Source organism: Rhineura floridana, chromosome 5 (genome assembly GCF_030035675.1).
Source record: "Rhineura floridana isolate rRhiFlo1 chromosome 5, rRhiFlo1.hap2, whole genome shotgun sequence".
Classification (NCBI taxonomy): Eukaryota; Metazoa; Chordata; class Lepidosauria; order Squamata; family Rhineuridae; genus Rhineura; species Rhineura floridana.
In genome coordinates, this window is record NC_084484.1 from 40,475,865 (window position 1) to 40,492,085 (window position 16,221).

A 16,221-nucleotide genomic window follows, 5' to 3' on the forward strand; every position below is an offset into this window, starting at 1 on the left:
GTTTGATGGGGCCTGGGAGTATTTTAAAGCAGCAGGGGTCCAGGCTAAACAATCCAGCTGTCAATTACCTTTTCCCCTGTTGTGAAAAGGGGGCCCAGGACAATGCGGAAAGCTCAGCGGGTGGGTGTGCTGTTCCAAGTATATGACCCACTCTGCATTCAAAATTGACTAAATGGCGGTGCCTGCCTTCTCCACCCCACCCCCAAACCCCATGCTCCAAGGAGGTTGACTGGAGCAGAAGGTGTAGGTGTCACCATGGAAGGGTTCAGAAGTTCTGCTCGGGCAGGACTGGTTTGGTATTTTATTCACATATCGGCGCTGTTGCCGTCCTATCTGGGAGTGATTTTTTTTTCCTCCACCCCCTCTTGCTCAAGCAAGCCTGACCACAAGAGAACGCCCAAGCAGCAGTACCCATATTGTGTCTCTTAAAGTGAGAAAAACTTCCTGTGACCATTGATGACTTGCTGAGTGGCCTGTCCATCATACAGGCCCCTTTGTCCTTCAGTCACTTCCCATTTGAATTTGACTGACTGAGGAGCCCTGAGTTATTTGTAAAGAACAACAAGGCTTTTCATTCATAATTTCAGGAAGGGGGGGGTGAAAGCAGGGTGCTAATGACTGGCCTTGAATAACCGGGGAATGTGGTTTGTTCAAGGCAGGAAGATGCCCAACTGGCAAACCAAATGACTCAGAGGAGGTGGGAGAGAAAGGTGGGAATTTAAGCCATGTGAAAGGGCAAACAATGAAACTGGGTTTACGTCTGCCTAGGAATCAAATTCTTTTTTTAAAAAGGGGGGTTATGAAGAGATGGGTGATGGATGTAACCAAGCTGAAACCTCTATAGAGCAAAGAGATAGGATAGAAACTGGATGGATGGATGGATGGATGGATGTGCGTGAGTAAGTGGGTGAGTGAGTTGACTGATGGACGGATACAACAGATATAGAAAGATGCCAATGCATAGCTGTAGATATATGATAACAAATGAGGAAAGGAAAAAAAAACAGATATAGATAGATGCTGATGTATTGATGTAGATCAGCCTTCCCCAACCTTGTGCTCTCCAGATATTTTTGACTGCAACTCCCATCAGACACAGCCAGCATTGCCAATGGTCAGGGATGATGGGAGTTGTACTCCAAAACATATGGAAGACACCAGGATGGGGAAATCTGATGTTTATATAGTTGTCAATATAGTTGTAGACTGGATTTATGTAAACAGAGAAAAAGATGTAGATGAGTGGATGAATAGACAGATATCCATGTATGCCACATTGGTGGGAAACAAATCTGAAAAATAAATAAATCCTCTAGCTTAAAGACTAAGATATTGGCAGCTTGTTTATTTATTACATTTATATACCTCCCCATAGCTGAAGCTCTCTGGGCAATTTACAGCAATTAAAAACAATAAAAACAAATATACAAATTTTAAAACACAAAAAACAATTTAAAAACACAATTTAAAAAAATTAAAAACACATGCTAAAATGCCTGGGAGAAGAGGAAAGGCTTGACCTGGCGCCGAAAAGCTAACAGTGTTGGCGCCAGGAGCACCTCGTCAACCACAGGCAGCGCAGCACTGGGAGGAAACAAACCTCTCAGGAGGGCCAGTCTTTACTGCTGCAAGAGTGCTGGGGCCTCATCAACTGCCTGAGGACCTCACCCTTAAGGGCCACAAGCAGTTTAGCAGCAAGAAGTTCTAAGTGCAAGTCATAAGAACGTAAGAGAAGCCTCCGAAACCCTCAGCCTGCAATCCTATACACACTCGAGGACATAAGAAAAGCCCTGCTGGATCAGGCCAAGGCCCATCTGGTCCAGCATCCTGGTCTCACAGCAGCCAGCCAGATGTCTGTGGGAAGCCCAAAAGCAGGATCTGAGCACAACAGCCCTCTCACCACTTGTGATTCCCAGCAGCAGGGATTCAGAGGCATCCTGTCTCTGACAGTGAAGGTAGAGCATAGCCGCTGTGGCTAGTAGCCAACCAGCCATAGATAGCATTATCCTCCATAGTTTTGTCTCTTTTTTAAAAACCAAGTTGGTGGCCAGCACTGCATCTTGTGGGAGCAAATTCTATAGTTCAACTATGCACTGAGCCTGTCCTCAATCTTCCCACATTTAGTCGATGGCCCCAGATTCTATTTCCACTGCCTATCCATTTTCTCCACACCATCCATAATCATATATACCTCTGTTATGCCCCCTTTCCCCGCTCACTTTTGTTTGAAACTAAAAGCCCCAAATGTTGTAACCTTTCCTCATTGGGGAGTTGCTCCAGCGCCTTGATCATTTTGGTTGCCCTTTTCTGAACATTTTCCAGCTTCACAATATCCTTTTTGAGGTGAGGCAGTCCGAATTATGTCTAGTATTTACAAGTGTGGATGCACCATAGATTTGTATAATGGCATTATGATTTTGGCAGTTTAATTTTCAACCCCATCCTACTGATCCCAGACCTGGAAGCATTCAAAGCCAGGCTAGGACAGGAAGAACCATACAGGTGCTTGAAGCAGGGTATGAGCCATGCAGTCATCAGGGAGTAGATAGCACCAGTCCTTCCTTCTCTCTGTGGCCTCATGGGGTTTACAGCAAGGGGCACCAGATTACAGGAGCCCCCCTGATCCTGACAGGATTCCAGATGGTGAAAGAGGAATCAAAGGCTGCCCAGCTGCTCTGAAACATCTCAGTGGATTTCAACGGAGATGATCTCCCAAGACCTCTCAAAGCACAAGCTGCTGATAGAGATAATTAAGCTCCTTTCCTTCCTTGGGTGCATTATTATCTTCCGTTCTTCCTTTGAGTTCATTACCGCTCTTTCAAATGCTCAAACATGAAAAGAAAACGTCAATTAAAGGTTTATGTTTCTAAGGAAATACCAGGCATTAATGCCTGCCTCCTACTCACTAAATAATGTCCCGGATCAATATCTTTGCATTAAGCCATGAGACAATGTGCAAAATGCTCGGGGGACGCACCAGACAAACGTTGCAGCCGTCCGCTTGCAGTGAATAAGCACTTTAAGGAAATGCACCCAGCAGAAAGATAGCCATCTATTTGGACTACTCAGCTCTTATAACAGAAATGAAGCAGACAAATTATACACTGTATTTCTCTCTTCCTCCCTCCCTATTTATAAAACATACTTAAGAATTTATTTTCGAACTGCCCCTGTAGATATTCCTTGATTCACAGTCATTGGGGCCACTTACAATTATGTTGTAAAATCATTATAGGCTCTTGAACTGAGATGTACCAAAATTGGAGGCCTATGGCTCAGGGCAGAATAAGATGCTACAGGGTAGGGAAGGCAGGGTGACGTTGCATACCTAGTTTCTGGACACTGAGGGTTTCTGTCACTTACCAAGAGGGGGAGGAGACGAGGCAGGGGGAGCAAAGTGCAATGCAAACACAGTGCAGGAGCAGCTGGAGTGTCAGATTGGCTGTGCCATTGTGCTGATACCGTACCTTGTTTCCTGCCCCTTGCCCTTTTGGTAAGCAGCAGGAATCCTCAGGAATCCCGCCCTACCTCCAGCGCCCCAGTAACTGCTACTGATTGGTGCTGCTGACCTACATCTCCCCCAACTCCCTCTGTCTATCTCTCTCTGATTTTATGTCCAATAAAATAATAATAATAATAATAAAATTTTATTTGTTAGTCGCCCATCTGTCTGACTTAACAGACACTCTGGGCGACTTACACAATATAAAACACAATTTAAAACATATTCATACAACAGTAAACCACCTGTTAGTAATAGCCTAACCCACCCCAGAAATCCCATAGGCCTGCCTGAATAACAAGTTCTTTAAGGCTCGACGAAAAGCCATCAGGGAGGACGCATGTCGAAGGTCAAAAGGAAGCAAGTTCCAGAGGGTGGGGGCCACGACCGAGAAGGCCCTCTCTCTGGTCCACACCAGCCTAGCTGTTTTCACTGGTGGGACCGAGAGAAGGTCTTGTGAGGCCGATCTTGTTTGGCGGCATATTTGGTGATACTGGACCGAAACTGGGCCGAAACCGTTTAGGGATTTAAAGGTTAATACCAACACCTTGAATTGGGCCCGGTATACAACTGGCAACCAGTGTAGCTCCATCAACACTGGGGTGACATGATCCCGGCGACGGCTTTGCTTTATTAAGCGTGCCGCCGCATTCTGTACCAGATGCAATTTCCGGACCGTCTTCAAGGGTAACCCCACGTAGAGTGCATTACAGTAGTCTAATCGAGAGGAGACCAGGGCATGTATCACTTGTGGAAGCAGATGTATAGGAAGGTAGGGTCGCAGCCTCTGTACCAGATGAAGTTGGTACCAGGCTGCCCGACTTACTGCAGCTACCTGGGGCTCCATGGACAGTTGAGAGTCCAAAATGACCCCCAGGCTGCGGACCTGGTCCTTCAGGGGCAATCTCACCCCATTAAGCACCAGGTCAAAGTTTCCCAACCTTCCCTTATCCCCCACCAGTAACACCTCGGTCTTGTCGGGGTTCAGCTTCAGCCTGTTCTCTCCCATCCATCCACTTACGGACTCCAGGCAATTGGACAAGGTTTCCACAGCCAACTCTGGTGAGAATTTAAACGAGAGATAGAGCTGCGTGTCATCCGCATACTGGTGACACTGCAGCCCAAAACTCCTGATGATAGCTCCCAGCGGTTTCATATAAATGTTGAATAGCATGGGGGCGAGGATAGAGCCCTGTGGCACACCACAATTAAGGGGCCAAGGGTCTGAAACCTCATCCCCCAACGCTACTCGTTGATATCTGTTAAGAGAGATAGGAACGGAACCACCGTAAAACAGTGCCTCCCATTCCCAATCCCTCCAAGCGATTTAACAAGATACCGTGGTCAACAGTATCGAAAGCCGCTGAGAGATCCAGGAGGACGAGGAAAGTATGTTCTCCCCTATCCAACGCCCTCCTCATATCATCCACCAGAGCGACCAAGGCTGTTTCAGTTCCGTGTCCAGTCCTGAAGCCCGATTGGAAAGGATCTAAATAATCTGCTTCCTCCAAGTGTGTCTGTAACTGTTTAGCCACCACACGCTCAATCACCTTGCCCAAGAATGGTAAATTGGAGACTGGGCGAAAGTTGTTTAAATCTTGGGGGTCCAAGGAGGGCTTTTTCAAAATAGGTCTTATCACTGCCTCCTTGAGGGCTAATGGCATTGCACCCTCCTCCAAGGATGCATTTACCATTGCTCTGATCCCTTTGCCCAGTCTCTCTTTACAGCTTACAATGAGCCATGAAGGGCAAGGATGAAGCAAGCAAGTGGTTGGTTTCACAGTAGAGAGCACCTTGTCCACGTCATCAGAGAGAAGAAGCTGAAACCGATCCCAGCAGACCGGATTGCAACTGGCCGCCTCTGGACCACTACTTGTAACTACGACGTACGGAATCTTGCCCTTTAGGCGCTCGACTTTATCGGCAAAGTGTTTTACAAATGTGTCACAGGAGGCTTTTGAATGTTCCATAGGTTCCTGCGCAACTGGACCGACCAGGCTTCGGACCACTTGGAACAACCTCCTGGGACAGCACTCTGCCAACGCAATAGAGGCAGCAAAAAAATGCCTCTTTGCTGCCTTTGTTGCCTGCTGGTAGGCCGCTATTGCCGCTCTAACCAGTGTTCGATCGCCTTCAGCGCGCGACTTCCGCCATCGGCGTTCTAGTCGTCTCACCTCCTGTCTCAGACCGCGTAACCGTGGTGTGTACCAGAGTGCAGTCTGAGTTCTGTTCAGGGGGAGAGGACGTTTCGGTGCCACCCGGTCTATTGCCCTAGTGATCTCCTCATTCCACTCCATCACCAGGGTTTCGACCGGGTGTCCTTCAGTAAGCTCCAAATCACCCAGCGCATTCAGGAATCCTTTGGGCTCCATCAGGCGTCTGGGGCGGACCATCCTAGTAGGTCCTTGTAAATGCACGATGTAAAATGCACGATGTAAAAAATGCACGATGTAAAAAATATCATGTTCAGACTTCTTTGCCCCTGCCACAGTTATGCCATAGCTGCCGCTGATGTCATGCCAGGAAGAGATGGTGGTTTAGAGATACGAGTTGGCACAAGTCACATGTTCAGTTAAGTCCTCAATACTTGGTGACCCTGAAGGTGTGGAACCTTCTCCCCTTGGAAGTCTGCTAGGCTGCATCTCTCTATACTTTTTAGGAGGCTTGTGAAAACCTTCTAAATGTTTGATCTGACAGGGTTTCTGGCTGCTGTTTTATACTGGCTTGCCATATTCAGTTTGGTTGTGTTCATTGTACACTGTTTTTATTATCATTCCTGGTGGAGGTGTGCCTGCATATGTGTTAATGTTTATTTTGCACATTTACTTCCTACCTTTCATCTAAGGAGCTCAGGGTTGCATGCTTGAGGATTACCTATGCAATGTTCAATTTGTATTAGTAGTATTAGTATTATTTTTCAAATGTATAAACTGCTTCACAGCCTGAAGCCATCAAAGTGGTGTACAACAAGATAAAATGAAATAAAATACAAAAAGTGCAAGTTCTAAAAAATAATAAAACCATTTCTACAAACTCTAAAAGCAATAAAACCATTCTTACAAAGTCTCAAAACAATGAAACCATTTATACAGGTATACAATTAGTATTCCATAAAAGACTGGGTCACACCCAGTAGTGTAGTGGCAAATTGAGAAGTGCAGGGGCCCTTCATCATAGACACAGCCATGCCCCTCCCCCCCTTTTTTGCTGAATGAGATCCTTGTTAATGTCTTCTCCAACAACAGACATCCCTAGGAGTTTATAAGCATGAAACAGGATAATGTTAGCTACTGAAAAGAGTCTTTTTCTCAGTGATTGGCTCATAGGATTCTGGAGACATAGGGACCCTGCTGGGACCCTACTCCCAAAAAAGTAAAGGGTCTAAGATTCCCCAAGACTCTGGACAACTACGTCACACCCCAGGGTAAGCCTTTTGAAGGGGCCTAGTTCCCTTACCTTTTATGACATCTTTCTCAGCTTTTAGAAGACTACTGGATGAGGTCATGATTTAGCTGGAGTTGAGGGAAGCCTGGGTCTGGTGGATTTTATTACGGGCCCCTTACTTTTCCTTCCATAATCTGAGTAGTCCTGTTTCATCCCCACCACCACAATGCTGTGAGGCAATTTTAGGCTGATGGAGAGTGACTGGCCAAAGTCACCAGGGAGCTTCATAGCAAGCATGGATTTGAATTTGGCTTGCCCTGGTCCAATGATTTTAAGAGTTTGGGGGTTGATATTGCTTTCAGTAGTACATCACCTTGCCACTTTTTAAAAACAAAATGGGGAAACGGTATAAAAATTCTAGAAATAAACAGTAGTGTCCTCTGCATATATAAGGTCTGTAGTGTCCCCAGTTAAAGTATCTCAGGAGCAGAGGTTCTGGCTCGAGTCCCTCTGTTAGTAGAGTGGGCAGCACTGGTTTATATAGACCAGCAGTCTGACACAGACATAGTGTTCCTTCATGCAGTACTTCAAGGGTATATGCAAAACCAGCTTAGACATTTCCTATTCCATATGCAAGCTGTGGGAAGGCTCTTGCGATGATCCTTCACACAGAGGGGGGGGGAATCTTTAAAAGAACCTTGGTACATAGCATCACAACATTGAGGACTTGCAATAGGCCATCTAGTCAAACCACCTGCTCAGTGCAGGAAATCCAGTTCTATAACATCCCAAACAAATGGCTATCCTGGTTCTGCATGAAGATCTCCAGGGAGGGAGAACCTTATACTCCTCTAGATAATTCCATTGCCCAAGTGATCTTGCTGTCAAGATCCCTTAAGGAGCATAACAGCGGCATGTCAACACTGCCATAACCATCATGCCATGACATAATGGGCTGGCATGAAGCCACTAAATAAGCTGTGATACGCATTCATAGAAAAATGGTTAACATCATTTCTAGTTATATTAAGAATTTATAAACTCCTCAATATATCTGAACAAGAGTATACCCAAATACATGAGACAAAATCAATCATAACACAAAAATTACAATGCATAATAAAAATCCTGTTGGCTGCAAACTAAAAGCAACAATTAATCTGGGGAAGGCCTGAATGAAAAGAAACGTTTTCAACATCTAAAGCACAAAGTAGCAGGTGCCTATCTAATCACCAAGGCTACAGATTTCCATAATGCTGGTGCAACCATGCTGAAGGCCCTGTTACCAGTAACCACAAGCTGAATTCACAGTATCTCCAGCAAGGCCCATCAGCTGAATGCAAGGACAGGGCTTTCATCACATTTAATGAAAGCTGGCAAATGTTCATTAATTATTGGAATAACAGAGTGTACATATCAACGCATGTCAGTCATGTATTTCATCTATTATGAGTTAAATGAATATGTACAAAAAGATGAAAAAACTTCCTATGCGTATATAGCTTCCTGCAATTTTATAAAAACTTAATCACATGTATTTAAAATCATGTTTAAACATTACTTTCCTTGCATGCAGCATTATCACCATTAAGTGCTTTTGCATGGCTGCACATGAGAAGATCAATGCTCTCGCATGTCATGAGAAGGGTCAAGAATCAATCCAGTGCGAAACTCTGGCAACAGTCCTACAATGCGTACAGGTTACAAACACAGGATAGCTAGGTAATCTATTTCACTGGCCTGGACAGGTTTTATTTTCTCCTTTTTAGATACCTCTGCATATCACAATATGAACCTGACTTGAACAATACTGCCCTATCATATGAATTTATTCTAGATTTATTCTGTCTATCTACCGAAAATAAATAATAATAATAAATGTGTGTAAGCCACCTTGGGGGCCTTTTTGGTGAAAAGGCGGCCTAGAAATAAATCATAACATAACCATAACAAAAGTATCTGAGTCTGTATTTGAAACTACCAGTCAATTAAAATCAACCCACTGAACACAACTATGCAGCAGAAATGTGGGGAATATACCGTTCATTTGTCACCCATTTACTGATGGAAAAGGACTTTTCCAGATTGAGAGTTTATAGTTCTCCCATGGTAAGCTAGAAACTTTGTGTCACCCTATCTTATATCCTGTCCATTTTCACTTACTTTTTACAGGGCAAAGAGTAGGAATTCCACATTAAAATACCTAGATGGAAATACCCACGGTTGGGTAAAATGTGCTATGACAAAATGGGTCTGAATTCCCCAAATGGAAAATATTAAACCAAGGACAGAAGAAAGAGAGCCCTTGGCTTCCACTTCTGCAGTTTTGTCTCAGTGTTTTCAGAACTGTCCGCGTATTTGGTAATCCAAAAAGAAGCTACCCTAAACAGATTTCTCAACCAGAATAAAATCAAGAAATACAGAGCTTTTGGTGTCCATAATAATACTGGATGCATTGTGACTTGATTAGACATCATTTCAGATGTGTCGATATTTTGGGTTTGATCTTAGCATGAATGCAGGGCAGCCATACTCACCCAACCTCCCATTGCTGTGAAGCGGCCAGATATATGCCCAGGGACATGTAGCCATGCCATCACTAACTCAAGACTGCTATAAATCAGCCACTTACTATGACCAAATATTTATATAGGCAGTCAATTTCTGTGAAAGAAGTCTACGGGATGATGGATTAGGATATGGAATTCCAAATTCATGGTAGAATAATTTGCCCCCTATCCCCCTTTAGATTTAGATTAGTGTTCTCAAAGTATTACAGACTGACATCAGCAATAATTTTAACAAAATTTACTCTGATATAATTATGAGAATCCAAAATTTATAGCAGTAACAAATTCAATGAATAAAAGAAATACAAAAGTGATAATAATTATTAACTTACAGACATGTGGATCGCTCATAACAAAACACTAATAAGAATTTTTTTTTGAAAAATTGTTTTGGAGAAGTTAATTCACAGTAGAAATTATTTTGGTATTTTCCAGCCATCAGAAAAAAATATATACTCCTTTTCAGTTCAGAAAGTCTGGCCAAAGAGAAAGTACATTCTTTATACCTAATGTTATTTATATCCTAGCTTAGGGGGAGGGCCTAACTTTGACTCTACTGGTAACAAACCCTACTAGTAGCGCAGAGCTTGGGAGGGGCTCTAAGGTGGCTACCATAGCTGTTGGACATCTAGCCAAAGGCCTAATTCAACACATACCAATAGAGCAAAATATGAGCATTTCCAAAGTTTTATTGCACAGTGAAGATACATAAATATTACACAACTGTTAGAGAGTAAACATAGAGGCAGCAATTCAAAACGTTTGTCTTCTAATGTGCTCATTTTTATCAGCATTTAAACCTAAATTTGCTAATACTGGGGGTGGAAGGAATAAAATTTGCATATATTTAAACACATTCTGTTCTTAGATCTGGCCATCTCTGATCTCTCAAAGGTGCAGTGGCCAACTGGTGGCCCATTAGATGCATCCATCTCCCAAAGAAACGTTATTTGGTTCCTGGTGGCCCATGTTCAATATGAACCAAAGGTTTGCTCAGATTTATTTGTAAGTAAAACACACACACACACGCAAAGCATTCTGGATATTTTCTTAGTATCAGTTGCTGTTTTGCAAACTATTTCCAGAAAGGTAAGCCATGTTCTGTTGCAGCAAAAACAGCCAAGAGTCATGTGGCCTTAGTCTTAAGGGCTAACACATTTATTACAACATATACTTTTAAAGCTGAAGGGGAACTCTGGTTTGTAAAAGGTTATGCCACAATACATTTGGTAATGTTTAAAATGCCACATGACTCTTTGTTTTTTTGCTAAGTTATGTGCATTCTGGAAGACTAAAAACACATTTTGAAAAGGTATTTCAGGAAGCACATTTATTTCTTAGCTTTACACACACACCAATTATCTGATTTATAACTATGATCAGAACACACACAATTAATACCTGCAAAAACCCAGCCCCCAAGCTTGGTGATGCCAATGATATTGCAGATAACACTAGCATCAGCTTCAAGCCATCCAATCAGAGTATTCCAGGACTGGGCCTAGTGCCAGAAGATCTTCGAATATAGTGGCCCTGGAGACATCAGCAGTCTGCCATACCCCCCTCAGAAAGGGAAAATAAATGAACAGGATACTGTGCCAGATAAAGGGAGCGACATGGCCCAGAAACCCAGCCACACTGGGTCAACATGCCCCTATTTGCTTTCCAGTTACTAATGTAAAGGGCCTGGTGTCTAGGCAGACAAGCTTTGGCCAAGTGCAAGCAACATTGTTCGAGCATGCAACTCATAACCCACTTCCTACTCCTGAACAGGCCCATTGGCTTTCACAGGCCAATACCACAGCACATGGGCACCGGAGGGCGTTCGCAGTCCTCTCTAGCATCCGGGGGCCCTCTCCAGCTACAGAAAGGGGAGAACTAAGCAAAGGAAGGTCCTTGCTTGCAGCAGGTTAAAAGCCGGCTTTGCACAGGTTCTTTGAAAATACACTTTGGGACTATTATGCTCTAAAGCCCCTCACTGATAAGCCACTCGGAGCCTTGGACATGTTGAGCACGGCCCCCTTTGGGCTCTTTTGCCGGTAGGGCCGGGTTTTCCCCTTCTGAACAACATATGTAACTGCTCAGGCACAAAGGCAGAACTTAATGCCACTGTTGTGGCAGATGCATGGCAGCTGGGGGGACCAAGAGCTGGCCAGTGAAGCACAGTATGCTTGGGCAGGGAGGTGGTGTTCTTACCTGTTTGGCCTAAGCTTGCCTGGCAAAATGCCAACACCGTATTCACAAGTAACGTCTAAACAGCTTCCAAGTAGCAGTACACAACAAGGAGCTGCCTCAGTTCCCCCGTCCTTTTTCTCACACAGACTAGAAGTTGGGCTCCGTTTTCAAACCCTGTCCCTCAATGGCCTCACATCACAGTCCTGAAAGGAGAAGGTGATGGGCCACTCTTCAAGCCGATGCTAACTTGATATGCCAGAAGAGGAACAGGTTTTTTCTCCTGCTTCCTAGCTCTGAAGTATTAGTACACAAAGCTGGACAATTCACTGCTCCCTCTAGTGGACGCAGCAAGTGGCCAAACCCTTGTCATTCATAAAACTGCTGAATGAAAACAGAGCTTTGCTATTGTGATGCTACACCTGACTCTGGGCTGCTAAAGCTGTCAAATCATTGGAAGATGTGATGCCTGTCCCCTGCAGTGCTATGGAGCTCAATACTCCCATCACCACCCAAAAAAAAGGGGGGGGGGCTGGAGCATCCACAATATATACAACATGAAGAATATTTATCAATGAAGTCTTTAAAATAAGGGCTTCCTGGTAACTATACGTGCTGGCAGAAAGCTGTTAAAAATTAGGAAGGACGATATCTCTAGAACAGAATATTCCTATAAAATATCAAAGAATATAAAAAACATAGAAACTGTAATTAAAAGAGTTCAAGGATAATATCCAACATTAGTCATACTATGAGTAGATCCACTGAAACTAATGGAGATAACTAAGTCTATTAGTGGATCTACTCTATTACTTAATTGGAGCTTTAATGTAATGTATGGCAGATGTTAACAGAAATAAAATGTTTCCTTTAATTGTACATGTTTTCATTAATGAGATAAAATTGAAGTTTCAAAGGGCTGCTCACACCTCCCCCCATATTAGTTGGTGTGCACTCACAAATATTGGTTTACACATGTATAGACACACACAGGTTCAGACTTTTGAAAGTCTCCTGAGTTTGAAGTCACTAGACACTGGCTTGCAAAATCTACTCATTTTGGACACAGTCTCTTGCATCGAGCCTACAGCACAAGGATAAAAGCAACTCTATTAATAAACTGGCTTGCACACACAAACACACTTTTTTTTTTGCTTAGCCTGGTAGCAACACTCTTAAAGTGTACTTGCAAAGTATTTGACTCACACTTCAAATTTACTGGGAGTTTCAGCCTATCGACCCAAGTTGGAGACAATCCAAGTTATTTCACTTGAATGCCCCTGAAGTAAATTGTTTTAAAAGGTGGTAAAAACTTTCTTACAATATGCACTTGCATATTATGTGGGCATTATTTACCATAAATATTGATATTAGGCATATAGTCTGAACGTAGGTACACTTACTCAGACATAAGTCCCACTTCATGAAACGTGGCTAGCTCCCAAACAAATGTAAGGATTACAGTCAAAGTAGTATATGCTCTGCATACATTACAAGCAATAGATGGCACACTGCACATAAAACATGGATGTAGCATGTTTACTCCTTGCCTTTAAAAAAGCACTTCAGCATCTTAAAAAACCTCCGTAATGGGCACTGCAATCCAAACCCCCTTTGTGTTGGGCCGAAGGGGTGGGAGGCGTATTGGATTGGATAAAGGCATCCCTCTGCCTGGTCCTGCCAGCCTCTGCCTATGGAGAAATGCCAGTGTCACTCCACTGGTGCAGAGCTCCCTGTTTTGCCGGGCAGAAGTGCTACTATCAGGCTTCCCGCTGACAGCAGCCTGCAAAAACCTCTGAAATGTGTTGAGTAGAGAGGCTCTCAGCTGATCTGGGACCCACAGGATCACAAGATAGCTTTACTGCCATCACATGGAGGCATAGGGCTTGATTTGTTATGCCAACTCCATACTGGTGCTATTTGTCTTTCCTCCCACCTACCACCCTGGCCAGTGTTAGTGGCAGGGCTGTGGATGTAGCAATAGCCCCTCTGCCCTGTTAAGCCCTGCCAGCATTTGGATCGCACTGTAATACTCTAATAGGCAATGAACTGTGGCATCTTTACCTAACAGACTCCAATATGAAAACTCTGATTGCTTTTAAAAGGTTAGCACTGAGTTATTAGTACAAAGTGAGACTGGTTGACAGCTTGCACACACACAGAGCTACCTTGGATGATCAAATCTCATCTTATTATGTCAAGATACGCATGAGCCTTTTATCTTTTCACAGAACTGCAATTAAACTGGGAAGTATCTTATTAATTATAGTTTCCCATTTCATCTGAACTCAAAGTCAGTGTCTCACACAAACTTCAAATCATACCCGAAGATCCTTGCTTGAATCCAAAGCTGATAACCACAGTTTCTTGGACAGACAAAGTGAGCAAGCTATAGTTAATAAGACACTTCCTTGTTTAAGGGGTTGCATGTGCAGGCAAAAGACTCATATACATCTTGGCTTAATAAGCTAAGACGATCATCCAGATGTGGCCATACTTTTTTTGGTCCCTGTTTGTCACTATAGATAAGGGAGGGTTAGCCTCTAGCCCTCCAAATGTTATTGACATTACAACTCCCATCGGCCCCAGCCAGTATGACCAATGACTGGGGATGAACATCTGGAGAGCCAGAGGTTAGCCACCCATGCTCCACAAGCACAACTCTCCAAACACGAACAGCGCAATCCTAGGCATTTTTACTTGGGACTTAATCCCTAGAAAGTGTGGGTAGAATTGCAGCCAAATTAGGCCTTAGTGGACGAGTGTAAATTTCATTGAGCAAAGTGAAATTTACTTCGCTGTAACCCTGCATAGGACTGGGATGCAACTCCAAACTTGACTCAGTGATTTCAGGGGAGCAGTGGTAAGATTTGTGGCTGTAAAATATGCCTATTGCTGTCATCTACAGACCACTGAAACAGCACATTTGGAATTAAAGTGATTTCATCACCTTCACCGACAGAATGAAAACAGGAACCATAAAATATGCAAACATTGTGGCGGCCCATTTTTTAACATCTGTAGCCCCACTAGTTGCTGAACTGCATCAGATATAAGGAAACAAGCATCTGGATCATACTGCCAGATTGCTACTTTCCCCCCTATGTCAATAGTATACAATAAACTACCCAAGATCAAACAACAACAATTTCTTTACAAATTAGTGGATCCCTGTTAAAACATTCTATGAAGCAAGGAAATCTAGTTTATTTGATGCCAATTGTAGCATTCTAACTCTACCACCACCCACTCATAACATAAAAGCATAAAGGATACCAGCGACAGAGCAAATTATTGTAAATGGGCTCAATTTCATTGCAAGCTCAGCCCCGACAGTATTCCTGAAACTAAGTCTAATTAACCAGTTCTAAACACATTGACTTTGAAACGAGCCTTGCTGATTTCACCCAAGCAAGCGCCTAAGGAACTGCAGTTCAGTGTTCCCGGTGCAGTTCACTTTGACTCAGAAGCAAGTCCTGCTGAGCTGGATGAGCTTACTTTCAAGTAAGTTCCAAAAACATCTAACCTCAGCCTATCGAGCTCAGCAATGTTTTGAAGCCCCCCCAGCCCACTCTTTAAAAAATAAAACACCCTTCTGTATTATTTGTGACTTCCTTCGTTTCCTTAACGCTGCCAACGAGCATGAAAGGATTCAACCCAAACGGTTGGAAAGAGAGCATTCCCCCCTAATCCCATTTTACTTGAAGGGGCGACTTCGGGGTTCGGGGGGAGCAGGGGCGTTTCACGTACAGCGTTGCTCTCCTCACGTACACTAAAGTGTGGGAGGGTGACTCGGAGCGAAACAATATACCCTCCCCTTTCCTGCAAACGCACAGCGCCCTGGAAGATCTGCTAGGTGATTGGATTACCTTCCTTTCGAGGGAGGAGGTGGGTGGGAACGGAGTGGGAAGTATAACATTCATGATGCAATGCTTAAACCACGTGTTCTTCTGGGCCAACGTTATTGACTTTTGTCACGTCTACTTTGAGAATAAGTTGGCCGAAGCCTGCGACCGTCTCACTTTTCTTTTCTTTTCTTTTCTGGAGAAAAAGGCAGGGTGTTGTTTTTTTGTAGGGGTCTACTTACGAGTAAATGCGCGCGTGGGGATTAGGGACGGCTGCTCGGGACTCGCGGCCCTAAACAGCATTATCTGGAATGAAGTTCGTCAAAAGTCGACAGAACTTAGTTCCAAATAAATGGTTTGAGAGTCGCAGAGGCCGATCCTGTGCATGGTGCTTTAAGAAGTAAATCCTATATTCCTAGTGTCTATTCCTAACCTATTTATAGTGTCTATAGGAGCGGAGTCTTCCTACAATCTCCCTTAAAAATTTACGGGGCTGCCTCCCAGTAAAACTACTATTTTGCGGTTTGAGATTCCAGCCTCGAAGATATGGGGTAGCATAAGCATTTGCTCACGAGTAATCCGCTCGGAAGCCGACGGAACATAACTTGCAGAAAACCTGTCATGGAAGAGACATCTCCGGATCGGCGAGCGTCTAAACCTTCGGAAAATAATAGAACCTACTCTAGAGTAAACGGCTGGAAAAATGCAAACAAAAACACCACACAATTCTGACAAGACATCTTGCATT